The following is a 14,575-nucleotide window of genomic DNA, read 5'->3' on the forward strand; positions in this document are numbered from 1 at the left end:
GGAGCAGCTGGGACTTGAACTGGTGCCCATATGGGATTGCCAGCCCTTCATGCCAGGGTGTTAACCCACTGCACCACAGCACTGACCCCCAAGGGTTTGGTTCTTTTTCTAGATCCTTGAGATCTGTTGTTAGATCAATTACTTGACATTTTAATTTCTTGATGTAGGCACTAATTGCTATACATTTTTTCTCTTTACACTGCTTTTGCTGAGTCTCATAGTTTTTGTTATATTGTCATTGTCATTTGTTTCTAGGATTTTTTTCCTTCCTGATTTTTTTTTCTATAACCCACTGTTCATTCAGGAATGTGTTGTTCAGTGTTCATATTATAGCATATTTTATAGAGCTTTTTGAGTTGTTAATTTCCAGCTTGATTCCATTGTGGTCAGATCAGAAATAATACAAAATATGATTTCAAGTTTTTGAATTTATGGAGACTTGCTTTATGGCCTAGCATATGTTCTGTCCTAGAGACAGCTCCATATTGATGAAAAGAATATGTATTCTTCAACTGTTGGATGAAATGTAAACATCAGATTCATTTGGTCAATGGCATAGATTAGCTCTGGTTTTTTGAATTTATTTTTGTCTAGTTGATTTGTCCATCAATGAAAGTAGGGTGTCAAAGTCCTCTATTATTAAAGCCTATGTCTCCCTTTAAATCTATTAACGTTTGTTTTTAACAGCCAGGTGCCCTACCATTGGGTACATATACATTTGCAATAGTCACATTTTCCCATAGAATTGTTCCCTTAATCATTCCATAATGCTATTCTTTGTCTCTATCTCAGATATTCTTCTGCCTCATCAAGTCTGTTGTTAAGGTTTTCTAATGTATTTTATGTGACATATTGAATTCTTCATGTCTAATATTTCAGTTTGATTTAAGTATTTATCTGTTGGCAGAATTTCTCATATCATATGGATTTTTTAACTTTTGGTATTTGCATCTCTGCATTTGAGTAATCTTATGAATTACTTTTCAGGTATTTCATCAATTTTCATTTTCAATTTTAATATTGATGTATTGTGCTCCTTTTGGGGATTTATATTGTCTTCCTTATTTATGTTTCTGGTATTTCTATTTTTAGGCATTTGTGAGAATATGCTTTTATTTTTGAAGTATGCCTCTGGGTTAGCAGAGTGCCTGCTCCTTAAGTGGATATCCAGAATCGTGTGATGGGTAGGCCAGGGAGCTCTGGGTAGTGCTTAAGGGTGGGACGGGAGTCCAGAGTGACACCCAAGTCAATGTGGTAGATCTCTATCAGCAGCAGTGAGGAGGGTGTGATCACACTGGCTTGCATGGTCACAGCCTCATCTCCTCTCTGCCAAAGTGCTCCAACTACACAAGGTGAGCCCAGAGTGGCTGCACAACTCACCTATGCAGGTACACAAACCACACAGTGGATCTATGCTCTCTCCCATATGAGCACAGAACCCTCTTTGATGACCCTCCCTAGGCACTCGGGGAATTCTGAGCCTCTGAAGCCTGACACAATTGTCCAGAGACCCAACCATACCTCCATACCCTATTATACAGTCACAGAATTCCCACAGTCACAGCACACAGGGCTCCCAGAGTCACAGAGAGCAGGGGATCCACTTGCAGTCCGGTGAGTCTCCTCTGTCTGTGGAGAGAACTGCTGCAGGAGCCACTTGCCTGCCTGATAGAAGTTGGTCAATGCTCTGCCTTGTCAAGTAGAATCCAGATACCTTGATACAGTGCGGGTAGGGGAGTCCTTCACAGGCCTCTGTGGGTACCCAACCAACTCTCCAGGGCAAACTCAAAGACAGTGGAGACAATTGATTTATCCCTATCATAAAATCACCCAGTTGCACAGGCCACAGTAGTCTCTACTTTCTTTATTAAGGTGGTGCTCCCTCCCTGCTTGTCACTGGGCACCCTTGTGGGGAGATGGGAAGAATGCAGTGTGCTTTCCTTTCAAATTTTTAGGTGGGCATCATCCCCCCTCTAGTGTTCCAGGCAAGACTCAAAGTTATTGGGGTCTGTGGGGTTCTCCCTTAGGCAATATCACCAGTGACATGGTCTCGCCTTGCTCTAAGAAGATAGCTTCTCCTCCAGCCACCAGCTATGGGAGCTGCTGGTGGTATCCCGATTGCTGCTGCCACATCCCTCTGGCAGCTGCATGACTGTACCATCCGCACTGCTCCGTGGAGTCTTTTTCTGTAGAATTCGGTTGCAAACTTCTCTCCAGCTGTCTTCTGGGAATGCAGCTCCTTCTCTTCTGTTTTCTTGTTGTGGTCAAAATCACATCTTTTCTCTGTTCAGCCATCTTAAATCAGATCTGCTTTATTTTATTCAATGATATTGGTTGTAGATTTGTCATATATGGATTATTTCAGGTATGTTCCTTCTATACTTCATATATTCAAAATTGTTATATATTGAAGCGTATTGAATATTTTTTCATCTATTGAGATGATCATATGATTTTTAAAGACTTGCTTTTTATTTGAAAAAATTAGAGGAAGAAACAGACCTTCCATCCTCTAGTTCACATCCCAGATGCCAGCAATGACCAGGACTGAGCCAGACCGAAACCAAGAGCTTTACACAGATCTGCTACGTTGTGGCATAGGCCCAGATACTTGGACCATAGTCCGTTGCTTTTCTGAGGCCCTTGGCAAGGAAGTGGATCAGAAGTGGAGCAACTGGGGCAGGAATCCACACCCATTTGGCATGTTGGCATTGCAGTTGGCAACTTTACTCACTACACCACAGTGCTGCCCCCAACCATATGATTGTTTTTTAAAAAATTATTCAAAAAAGCAAAAAGACAGAAGAGGGAAAGAGTGAGAGATCTTGCATGTGCAGGTTCACTCCCAAGTGGCCTCAATAGTCAAGTCTGGGTCAGTCTGAAGCCTGGAGCTTCAACCTGGTCTCCCACCTGGGTGACAGGGTCCAAACATTTGGGTTATCTTCTGCTGCCTTCCCAGGACATTGGAAGGAAATGAGATTGGAAGCAGATCACTCTGATATGACATGCTGGTGCTACACATGATACATCAACCTACTGTGCCATAACATTAGGCCTGATCATATGACTTTTACCCTTCATTTTATTGATGTATTTTATTGATGTATCATATTTATTGATTTTTATCTGTTGAATCAGTCCTTGGATAAGCTCCATTAAATCATGATGAATGTTCTTTTTGACATGATGTTGGATTCAATTTGCTAGGATTTTGTTGAGAGTTTTTACATTTATGTTCATGGATATTGGCCTATAGTTTTCTTCTTCTTCTTCTTCTTTTTTTTTTTTTTGGTGTGTTTTTGATCAGAACCAAGATAATGCTGGTCTTATACAATAAGTTCGGAAGGGTTCTCTTCATTTAAATTTTTTGTAATTGTTTGAAAAGAATGGATGTTAGTTCTTTAAAGATTTGGTAGACTTCAGCAGTGAAGCTGTCTGGTCCCAAGCTTTGTTTGTAGATTTTTGATTATTGACTAAATCACATTATTTTACTGTTCTGTTCAGATTATTCTGTCATCTTGGGTCAGTTTTGGTAATTTACATGTATCTAGAAATTTCTCCCTTTCTTCTAGATTTTCTAATTTGTTGGCTTATAGTGGTTCATAATAGCCCCTATTGATCTTTTTTATTACTATGATGTCAGTTGTAATATCTAGTTTTCTTCTGTGATCTTGTTATCTCCATTGTTTTCTAAGTTTAGCTAAAAGTTCAACAATTAAAAGAAAAAACAACTCTACATTCCAAGGTCATTTGTATTGCTTTTTTAGTTTCTATGCCATTTATTTATGCTCTGATCTTTATTTCTTTCCTTCCAATAACATTGGATTTGGTTTGTTCTTGATCTTCCAAGTCGTTCAAATGCATTGTTAGGTTGTTAAATTTTTTTGCTGCTCTATTTGATGTAGATACTTGTTACTATAAACTTCCCTCTTAGTATTATTTTTGCTGTAGCAAAAAGGTTTCTGGTATGCTGTGTTTCCATTTTCTTTAGTAGCAAGAATTATTAAATTTCTCTTGGTTTCTTTAATAGCCCATGGTTCATTCAGGAGTATGCTTTTCAGTCTCCAAATATTTTATAATTTCTAGAGTTTGTTTTGTCTTCTAGTTTTATTCCATTGATGTAAAAAATACGTGACATGATTTGGTGTTTTTTAATTTGTTGAAACTTGCTTGTGGCTTGATCCATGGTCTATCCTAGAGAAATTTTCATGTACTGATGAAAAGGATATGCATGCTGCAACTGTTAGGAGGAATGTTTGTGAATGTCTGGTAAGTCCATTTAATCTAGACTGTGTTTTAACTTCTCTGTGTGAATTTTGCCTGGATGATTTGTTCATTGATGAGAATGGAGTATGGATGCCCTCACTATTATTGTATTGGGGTTTATCTCTCCCTTTAGATCTAATGTTTGCTTTAAAAGGAGTGTGCAGTTGCTCTCACTCGAGTCATTGCCTTGACCAGACATGGATGCGTGGTTGCTGTACCCACTCTTCATGCTATAGTTTCTCTGCACACCAGCAGGATGGCCCCTGAGCAGATTTGTTATTCAGACAAGTATTTTGATGAGCACTATGAGTACCAGCATGTCATGTTGCCCAGAGAACTCTCCAAATAAGTTCCCTAAATGCATCTGATGTCTGAGGAGGAATGAGGGAGACTTGATGTTTGGCAGAGTCTGGGATGGGGTCACTACATGATTCATGAGCCAGAGCAGCATATTCTTCTCTTTAGATGACCTCTTCTAAAAGATCAATAAAAATGAAGTATATCTGGAGATTGTCAATTCCTTCTCAAATTTAATGTACCTATGTATTCTGTGGCATTCAGTGAACATTTGAAAAATGTGCAAATCATTCATCCACCCATGTGCAAGAGCTGTATTCTTCCACAGCAACAGAGTTCAACTAAATGCAACTGCAAGTATGTTACTGTAAGGTGTTCAAGATAAAATTTTCTCTAGTCAGCTTTTCTCTTAATGTAAGTGCTGTTTGACTTTGCCAGTTACTTCTGTTAAATGATGTCTGTATATTGCACTTTCAAGAAATAAAAAATAAATTTGTACACCAGCATTAAGTGCATATGACATTTACAATTGCCATATCTTCTTATTGAATTGATCTGTGGATTTTTACAAGGTGATTTTGTCTCTTTTCAGTTTTGTCAGTATTTTTTTCTGATATAAGTATAGCTATACCTGCTTGCATTTTTTTTGTTAATGTGGAGTATCTTTCTTTCACTTTTAGTCTGTACAATTCTTAAACAACAAAGTGCATTTCTTATAGGTAGCATATCATTGGGTGTCTTAAATCCATTCATTCACTTAGTCTATATCTTTTAATTGGGGTACTTAGTCCATTAACATTTAAGTTTATGTTGATAAGTAATGGCAGTCTTAAAAGTCTTCTGTTTATTTTTGATATTCTTTGTTCTGTTTCTAGTAGATTTTATATTTCCACATGTTTTCAAATTGGTTCTTATCTATCTTCTACTGTGTGTAGAACTCCCATAAGCATCTTTGATGGTAATGAATCCCTTGGCTTTCACTTCTCTTGAAAAGTCTTTATTTCTCCTTCATCTATGAAATATTACTACCCTGGGTGAAGTATTCTTGGTTGGCACTTAATTTTCTTTCAGAACTCAGAATAGATCCTTCCATTCCCTCCTGGCCTATAAGGTTTCAGCTGAAAGATCTGTTTACCTAACGGAGGTGAAATGTGCCCTGATATTTTCTTCCTCCAAACAATAGAATTCTGTTTGTTTCATGGTTAGGATCTTTTCTCATCATGTCTACTTGGGTCCTATCAGCCTCTTATATGTGGATTTCCATATATCTTCAGATTAACTTTTCAGCACTTATGGAATAACTTTTCTAAGCCTCTACTACTCTTTGCTCCCAGAAATTCATACAGTTCAAATATTTGCTCATTTATTGGTATCCCCAAAATGTCAAAGTCTGTTTTCATTGTTTTTTTTTTTCTTCATCCAGCAAGCCCCCACCAAACCTTTTCTTTAGATAGGACTGACACATGTTTTAACACCTGTCTTCAAGTTCAGATCCTTTCTTCAGAGTGATCTAATCTGTTGCTCAGGATTTCAACTGTATTTTTTTTTACTTAATTAATTCGTCATTACTAAGAGTTCTGTCTGGTTCTCTTCAGAAACAGGATCTCTTTATGAATTTCCTGTTAGTATTGTATGTTTTCCTGATTTTATTCAACTATCTATGTATATTTTCTTATAATTCTTTGAGCATCCTTAAAATCATTCTTTTGAATCTTTTGCCCAACATTTCATCAATCTTTTCTTTGGGGTCTGTTACTAAAGCACTGATGTATTCCTTTGGGAGTATCATATTGTCTTGCTTTTTCTGGGTCCTGTGTCCTTATGTTTGTATTTGCACATCTGGCAAATCAGTTGTTTCTATCACTTTTAATGAGTAACGTTTGAAGTAAGACTTTTTCCTGAAGATGCATCTTTGGATGTTGGTTTGGGAGGCTATTTATAGTTTGTTATTTCTAGTTGGATTCTGTATCTTAGTCTTCCTGAATCTTCTTTACTTCAATTAATGACAGCATCAGTGGGGGCAAGAGATGTTCCTTTTGTACCCAGAAGGTGTGCACATGTCTTAATAGCAGCTTGTGGGATTTCTGACTCTAGTCCAGTATGGTTAGTGTTGTAGGAGTACCATCCTGAAATCCTAGAGGGGTCACAGGTCACACAGGTTGACATGTGTATAGTCAGGATCACGGTAGCACTAATACAAAGTCCAGCAAGAGCACATGAGTCCCTGCAGTGCCACCCCCAAGCTTTTATGAAATATCTTAGTACCTATCTTTTCCTCCCCCAAGCATACAAGTATTTTTTTAAAAAATATTTATTTGAAAATGCTACACACATACATACACACACACACACACACACACACACACGTCTTCCATATGCTGGTTCACTTTTCAGATGGCCGCGATGGCCAGGACTGGGTCAGGCCAAAGCCAGAAGCTTCATCCTGGTCATTTAAGTGACTGTCGGGGACTCAAGCACTTGAACCATCCTCTGCTGCTCTTCCTAGGCCATCAGCAGGAAGTGGTATCAGAAGTGGAGCAGCATTCATATAGGATGCCAGCATTGCAGGCAGCGCTTTACTCGCTATGCCCCTACACAATTATTGTATGTTTTGCTCCCCAGAGTTGAGAGAGGAAAGGAATTAGTAGTCCTGTGGGCAACTATGCCAAGCTAGGTCACATTTAGAGCCCATTGACACCACCACCCAACCAGCCCAGCATGGGGAAGGGCCAAGGCCCACTGTTGTTGACTGCTACTGAAATGGACTTGCGGTTCAAGACTGCTGCAACTAAACACAAATGATGTTGATCAGGCATTAAAATCAATTGACTGGGGCAATAGGTCTCCACTTCAGAGCCAAAGGCTCTGAAGTCACTGACCTGGGGACCAGGACCATTGGAATCATCCCAGTGAGGAATCTACCAGGTCCAATATGCAGTCTGTGTTCTCTAAGGTGCCAGTCTTGCAGCTACAGGACCTCACATAGTCTTGTGGATGCACACCGAGCCTTGTGGGAGGCTGGGGTTAATATAGGCTGATATATTCATTTGTCCCACAAAGACGTGTGACTGCCTGATGCTGGGACAGATCTAGAGTCTGTTTCTTTGATCAGTGGTCTGAGGTTAGAAGAGACCTTTGAGATTATCTGATGCTGGGTCTCACCACAGCAGGCCCAGCTTTGAGCTTCAAGGCAAAAACCCAAGTTCCACTTCTCACCTACCCCTCAGCGGTTGGAGTCTTGCTAGGTTTTCTCCTGGAGATTAGAGAACAGGGAATGGACACAATCCCTTGGCTGCCCAGGCTGACAGTCAGCTGAGTGACACCCAAGTCTCTCAGTCACTGGGCCTTGTACATTCTCAGGGTGTGTGGCATCTGTGTGATTCTGGCAGTGATACAGGTCAAAATGCCTCTATTCTATAAAGGTGTAGGCTTCCACCTGATGCTGGCACTAAACTCAAAGCAAAGCCCTTAAGTTCACTGTCTCGCCCTACTCTCTGATGGCTAGAGTCTCATTCCACCATCTCCTGGACATTGGGAAGGGTGGGGAAGTCAGACCCCTGGCCAAAGTCTCAGTCCACAAGTACTGACCTAGGGGTAGAGACAGTGGGGTCCTGTCCGAATTGAGGCTTTGTCATAGATAGGCCTGGTATTTGGTTTCAGGTCGAATATCCAGTCTTCATTACCTTTCCCTCCCCTTAGTGGGAGACACCTCTTTCCACACTGCACTGCTTAGTGCTAGGGTTCGGATAGCATTACAGCTCTTTCTTTCCTTCCTTCTTCAATGTGTCTTTTCTTAATATTATAGTAAAAATGGACACTGGCATCTCACCTGGCTTCCCTGATTCTTGGGAAAGTGACTTTATGCAAGAATAGGTATGAGTTATTTTCTTTGTGACAAAATCGCTGAGCATCTCACTGTGCCCCATACACACACACACACACACACATTTATATATATGTCGCTCCCCCTCTTCGCGGAGGAACGACACTAAACCCTGCGCTGTTCTTTTGTCTGCTTGGCCCTTCCCGGGTTTGCTGCTGGTTCTTCCCGGGTTGGCTACCATCCCTTCCACTTTCCCCACTTCCATGGGGGAGCGGCACACCGCCGGCCGGCTCTCTCGGGGGCTGCTCAGATGTTATTCGGATGTTCCCCTTAGATGTTCCTGGTGCATGTTGTCTCTCTCCTCCTTTATAGTCCTCTTCCACCAATCCCAACTCTGCTACCCACACGCCGAGTATGCTGCTCTCCTCCAATCAGGAGCAAGATCAGCTCCTGCAGCTCAGTCAATCAAATTGGTGAGAGGCAGCTGTGTAGAAGCTGTTTCCTCCTCTCCCAGCGCCATATTGTGGGAGAGCAGATGCATAGAATAAGTCTTAATTCCAGTAACTTAGTCTAGTCCGAGTTGCTCCCCACATATATACATATATTTATTGTCAGAGGACCTTCACTTGGTAAAAAAAAAAAAAAAAAACTTATTACAGCTACAAAGAATGCCATTTGCTGTTAGTGCCTTCAAAGTTTTATAATTCAGACTTCATTTTTGAAATACATAGTGTTTTTAAGACTTAAGACGTATTACTATCATTAATTTCATATATACAGATTTAGGAACATAGTGATTCTTCCCATTCTAGCCTTTCTCTCACCCATGCTCCCTTGCTTCTTCCTCCTCTCTCACCTATTCCCACTGTTAATTGTACAAAGATCTATTTTCAGTTTACTTTATGCCCATAAGATTAACCCTACACTAAGGAAAGAGTTCAACAAATATTATGAAGAAAGAAAAAAACACTGTTTCTCAACAGTAGAGACAAGGGCTGTAAACAATCATTGAATCTCAAAATGTCAATTTCACTCCAATAAATTACATTTTTGCTAGTCTATTAGTTATCCCAGATCAGGAAAAACATGGCATCTAAGCTTTTTGGGACTGCCTTAATTCACTAAATATAATGGTTTCCAGTTGCATCCATTTTGTTGCAAAAGACAGGATTTCATTTTTTATGACTGAATAGTGTACATATACCATAATTTCTTTATCCAGTCATCAGTTAATAGACATCTGGGTTGACTCCATAGCTTAGCTATTGTGAATTGAGCTGCAACAGATGTGGGGGTACAGATAACTTTTCATATGCTGATTCCATTTTGTTTAGGTAAATCCCAACTAGTAAGATTGCTGGGTCATATGGTAGATCTATTTTTCAGATTTCTACCTCTCTCCAGTGGATCTCCTCCCTCATGCTGACTTCTGATACCTCCTCTGGATTCTTGCAGTCACAGAAAGGCCCCAGTAGCCCATTTTACTGCCCACAAGTCTCACACACCACCCCTGACTCGGGAATGGAATGTAGAAGGTTTTGCTTGAGTGGTCCTCAAGGCTAGTAAGTTCCTCTCATGCTGTTGACATGCACCCTTGAACTAGGTTCTAGGGTGTTGCATGTGGTTCACTTTTCTAAGTGGCTGAGATTAATAAGTGAAAGGTATTCCAGAGTCTTGTTTCTTTTTCTTTTTAAAAATTAGGGAGGAAGAGGGAGAGGGAAGGAGGGTTTGGGAGGGAGAAAGAGGGCTCTTTCATCCACTGGTTCACTCCCCAAATGGCTGAAATGGCAGGCACTGTGCCAGGCCAAAGACAGGAATTTCACCTGGGTCTCCCATGTTGAGAGAATGAGCTCAAATACTTAGGCCATCTTCTGCTGCTTTTCTCAGGCATATTAGCAGGAAGCTGGATCTGAAATGGACCAACTGGGCCTCGAATTGGTACCAATATGGGCTGCCAGTGTTACCAGCCCTAGAGTCTGATTTCTTCGCAGATAGTTTAGGTATTGATATCATATACATGAGTGGAAAAAATTCTACAACTATATATATGAATTTCAAGAATTCCAGGAAATCCTAAAGGTTTTTCTGACCTAAGTCTCTGCAGGGATGGGTAAATTTGTAACTGTCTCCAACAACAAGTTTTTTATTTCTAGTATTGACTCAGTCCAAATTAATAACAATATCAACATAAATGAACATCTGGCCTGAGACATCTAAATGTTACTCTCCATGGGTGACATGAACTTGTGTTACTTGTAAGTGTGTTATTCTTAGTCAAATTCACTTAATTCCCAAAGTAATCAATAACTTTCAATGCTAGTGGCTATCTAGCTTCAGAGTGAGTTAGGCAAAAAAAAAAAAAAAAATTTTTTGTGTTGGCTTTGTAGCAGTGCAATAGTGATTCAAATTCTAGCTGCTGTCATTAACTCTGTAAGTGAATTATCTAGCACCACTTGCCAAAACTAACAGACCAGGAAATAAAATTTATTTCCTCCAAGTTTTCAGTTCACTGGCATTGAAAGGCTTGAGAGACTTGTTAACATGAATATATTGTAAGGATCTTAGGATTTTTGAAAAATAATATATTGAGAACAGGGGTGATCAGTATTCTATTCAATTCCATTGGCACTAAGGGTCATTTCTAATTATTGAAACTTTCTCATATGAAGACCAAAATAGCTTTTTTTAAAAAAGATTTACTTACTTATTTGAAAAGCAGAGTTAGAGGGAGAGACAGGTATCTTCCATATGCAGTTTCCCTCCCCAAAAGGCTGCAATGGGCAGGGCTGGGCCAAGATGAAGCCAAGCCTGGAACTCCATCTGGATCTATACGGACTCAGTGGCCCAAGCACTTCAGCCATCTTCTGCCTCCCCAGGTGTATTAGCACAGAACTGGAGCATAAGTGGAGCAGTTAGGACCCAAATTGGTACTCACATGGGATGCTGGTATTATGGGTGTTAGGTGTTAACTTAACCCAGTGTGCCACAACAGCAGCCCCAAGATCAAGAAAACACATAAGAAATTACCCTTGTTTTTTTTTGTTTGTCATTTTTTTTGACAGGCAGAGTTGGACAGTGAGAGAGAGAGAGAGACAGAGAGAAAGGTCTTCCTTCCATTGGTTCACTCCCCAAATGGCCGCTATGGCCCGTGCGCTGTGCCAATCTGAAGCCAGGAGCCAGGTGCTTCCTCCTGGTCTCCCAAGAGGGTGCAGGGCCCAAGCCCTTGGGCCATCCTCCACTGCCTTCCCGGGCCACAGCAGAGAGCTGGACTGGAAGAGGGGCAACTGGGACAGAACCAGCGCCCCAACTGGGACCAGAACCCGGGGTAGCGGCACTGCAGGCGGAGGAATAGCCAAGTGAGCCATGGCGCCGGCCACCCTTGGTTTTCATCCTGGGGAAAGCTGATCTCTTTTTTTTAAATGGGATGAACATTAATTTTAATCAAAAGTCACTTTTGGACTTTGGCTTGTATTTTCTGCATTTATTTTGGAGGATTTATTATGTTGATCAATACCAAGATTTTATTATAATAGTTCTTTAAGGTAAACAAGAGAAGCTAATGTTCAATAACATGCTCTATCTCAATCTTGAAAAGAATCCCTGTATAAACAGGGAATGGATTCCAGAAAAGACATATGAAGCATGAAGATTAGATTTTACTTCACTCTTTGGCGTCGGAAGTGGGTGGAACAATGATTAAGTTGAAACAAGGGACAATGGCCCCGTGATGGAGTGCAGGTCAACATAACCAGCTGGTATCATATTCTCACCGTTTTAAAAATAAATTGGCTGTGCTCAGATGTTATGTTTTGTGTTGTTCATTTGGTTTTCAGAGGAGCTTGGTTCCTTTTGTTTTGTTTGATCACACAGCCTTTTTCTTGGAAGAACTCCCATTATCTCGTCAGCTGTTACCACAATTTGTTTTCCCCTCTTTTGCTTTGTGGGTTATAAGAACCCAAGGCAAACACAGAGACGGTGAAGAAATGTGTGCTGTATCTTCCTGAAACATTATTGCCAGCATCCTGTTCATTGTTGCGAGGATCAGGGAAATGGTGGATTGGCATGTAGAGAGTCTCTCGGATGAAGGGATCTTTTTGTAAAGGAACCACATGCATAGAATAGCTTTGGGAATGAGTGTTATCCAGCTGAGGGAACAGCAGAACATTACCAATAAATAGGAAAGAAGCACCTTTTTGCAGGCACTTCGTGGATGCTGTTGATTCTTCTGATTTCTATCCATATCCTTTCAGAATCTCAGAAGCTTCTTCCTTTCTGCCTCAGTGAAGCTTTTGAGAATTTTTTTGCTTTGAAGACAAAAATAATATGCATCGCTCTTTTTATTTCCCTAGCATTTCCTCCAATGAATAGTTGTGGTCAGAGTAATTGCACCACTGAATAAGGTTAGTGTGGGATAACCAGGTATGAGAAATAATGAGTTCTCTCTAACTAGACTTTGTCTGTGGAATATGGCCCCATGTAGATGGTGTTCCTTGTTAAAGCTTCCATATTGGAGAAGAGTTAGAATTAAGTACCTATCATGCCACTAAAACGGAAAGGATTGTTTTAATTAAAATAGTATAGTAAACTGAATTTATATTGAAAACAAAGTAATGTACAAGTTACAGAAAAAATAAAGAAGAGTCATCCCTTAGGTTTGATTTGAAGCACCTTTATTCTTAGAATTAACTACTATTTAGTTTTTACTAAAATGATCTTTGCCCCAAGTGCAGGGATAAAATATAAAAGAGTTAAACCCCAGGCTAAGAATCAAAGTACTTGCCTAGTTGTGTTATGTATCCTGGGAGAATCTTTCTCACTTTGGACTCAATGAGGAAATTACTCCTCCTACCAAGAGGAGCAGAGCAGGAAGCTACTTCCAAAACAGGTCAATCAGAGTGTATAAAATTGAATCATGCGAAAGAGTTCCCATTTAACCATTTTTGCCCAATTAAGACATCAATTTCATGCTGATTCTATTGTGTTGATCAATAATTCCCTCTATTTGGGGGCTATGAGCTTTTCTACTTTTTTTCTTTCTTCTGTGCCTACGTAAGAATTTCCAGTAGACAGTAAAGGTTGCTCTTCCTGTATATCCAGATTGCTTTACTCTGGGGCTGAAATATCTATAGAATATTCCATGAGACCCATTTCAGCACTCCTCCATCCCAAAGGACCTCAACTTTCTCTGCCAATTTAGCATCAAAAGTTTACTGGGGGGGGGGAGGAGTGAAGGTGCTTTATATGTAGAGAAAATTGTGTTTTGTATGGTGGGTTTTGTTCTCTATTTTTTATTCATAATGTCTTTAATTGAAGAGCTCCTTCAAGTATATTTAGTGGTCCAAGTCTATAATCTCAACTGATTATTTTAATTAAGATTTTGGTGCCCCAAATGTGTAAGCCAGGTAAGCATCGTTCCTTACAGAACGCTGTTGAATGAGTGTTATACCTGTCTAGGTGTGTTACATGTTACACTTCGGTAAACTTCAACTTCCTTAAAAGCGGTCTTAAAATAGATTCCTGTGACTCAACTACTTATATGTTGTTGGCTTCCTTTCAGTAAAGGTAGCAGCAGTGCGGGCTTTCTCACCTCACTGGCTGTTAAACTGGAAATTACTCCTTGGTATGGGGAAATAGCTTCTAACTTTTTTCAGGCAAAGTTCCAACAGACCAGACCAATTCACGGTTCCTTACCTTTTATAATTTTATCACTTATAGAATCTCCACCATTCAAAGAGGAAGAACTTCCAGTTCACTGTAAAATGCTTTTTAGCACTTTTCAAAATTGCCGTCATTTAATCTTTTGATTAACAGCATTAAAAGAGACAGATAATTAGTTTCCTAGGGCTACTATTTATGGACTAGGTGGATTAAAACAGAAAATGATGTTCCCACAATGACGCTTCCACAGTTCTGGAAGTTCTAGAAATCCCTAATCTGGATGTTGGAGAGCCAAGCTCTTCTGAAGGTCCTAGAGGAGTATTCTAGGATTCAGGTTGTTGCTAGTAATCTAGAATTTTTTTTTGGTTTGTAAATGTGTCCCTCCAATCTGTGCCTCCATCACCACATGACATCCTCCTTCTGTATCTCTAGGTGTCTGGAATTCACTCTTCCTAGCCTTAAAGGTAACTTCATGGAGTGTAACCCCATTTTAACACAGCTATGCTTGAAAATACCCTATTCACAAGTTTG

At 40.0% G+C, this 14,575-nt stretch overlaps 1 long non-coding RNA gene and 1 pseudogene across 9 annotated transcripts in view; both read left to right on the top strand.

Moving 5' to 3' along the window:
* LOC149127561 (uncharacterized) overlaps positions 1-14,575 on the top strand; it is an 83,209-nt gene that overhangs the window by 13,450 nt on the left and 55,184 nt on the right. The gene's annotated exons all lie outside the window — the stretch shown is intronic.
* Positions 4,342-4,862, top strand: LOC108176945 (cyclin-dependent kinases regulatory subunit 2 pseudogene; annotated as a pseudogene).

Source organism: Oryctolagus cuniculus, chromosome 3, assembly GCF_051225735.1.
Source record: "Oryctolagus cuniculus isolate XC-2025 breed Fujian yellow rabbit chromosome 3, ASM5122573v1, whole genome shotgun sequence".
NCBI lineage: Eukaryota > Metazoa > Chordata > Mammalia > Lagomorpha > Leporidae > Oryctolagus > Oryctolagus cuniculus.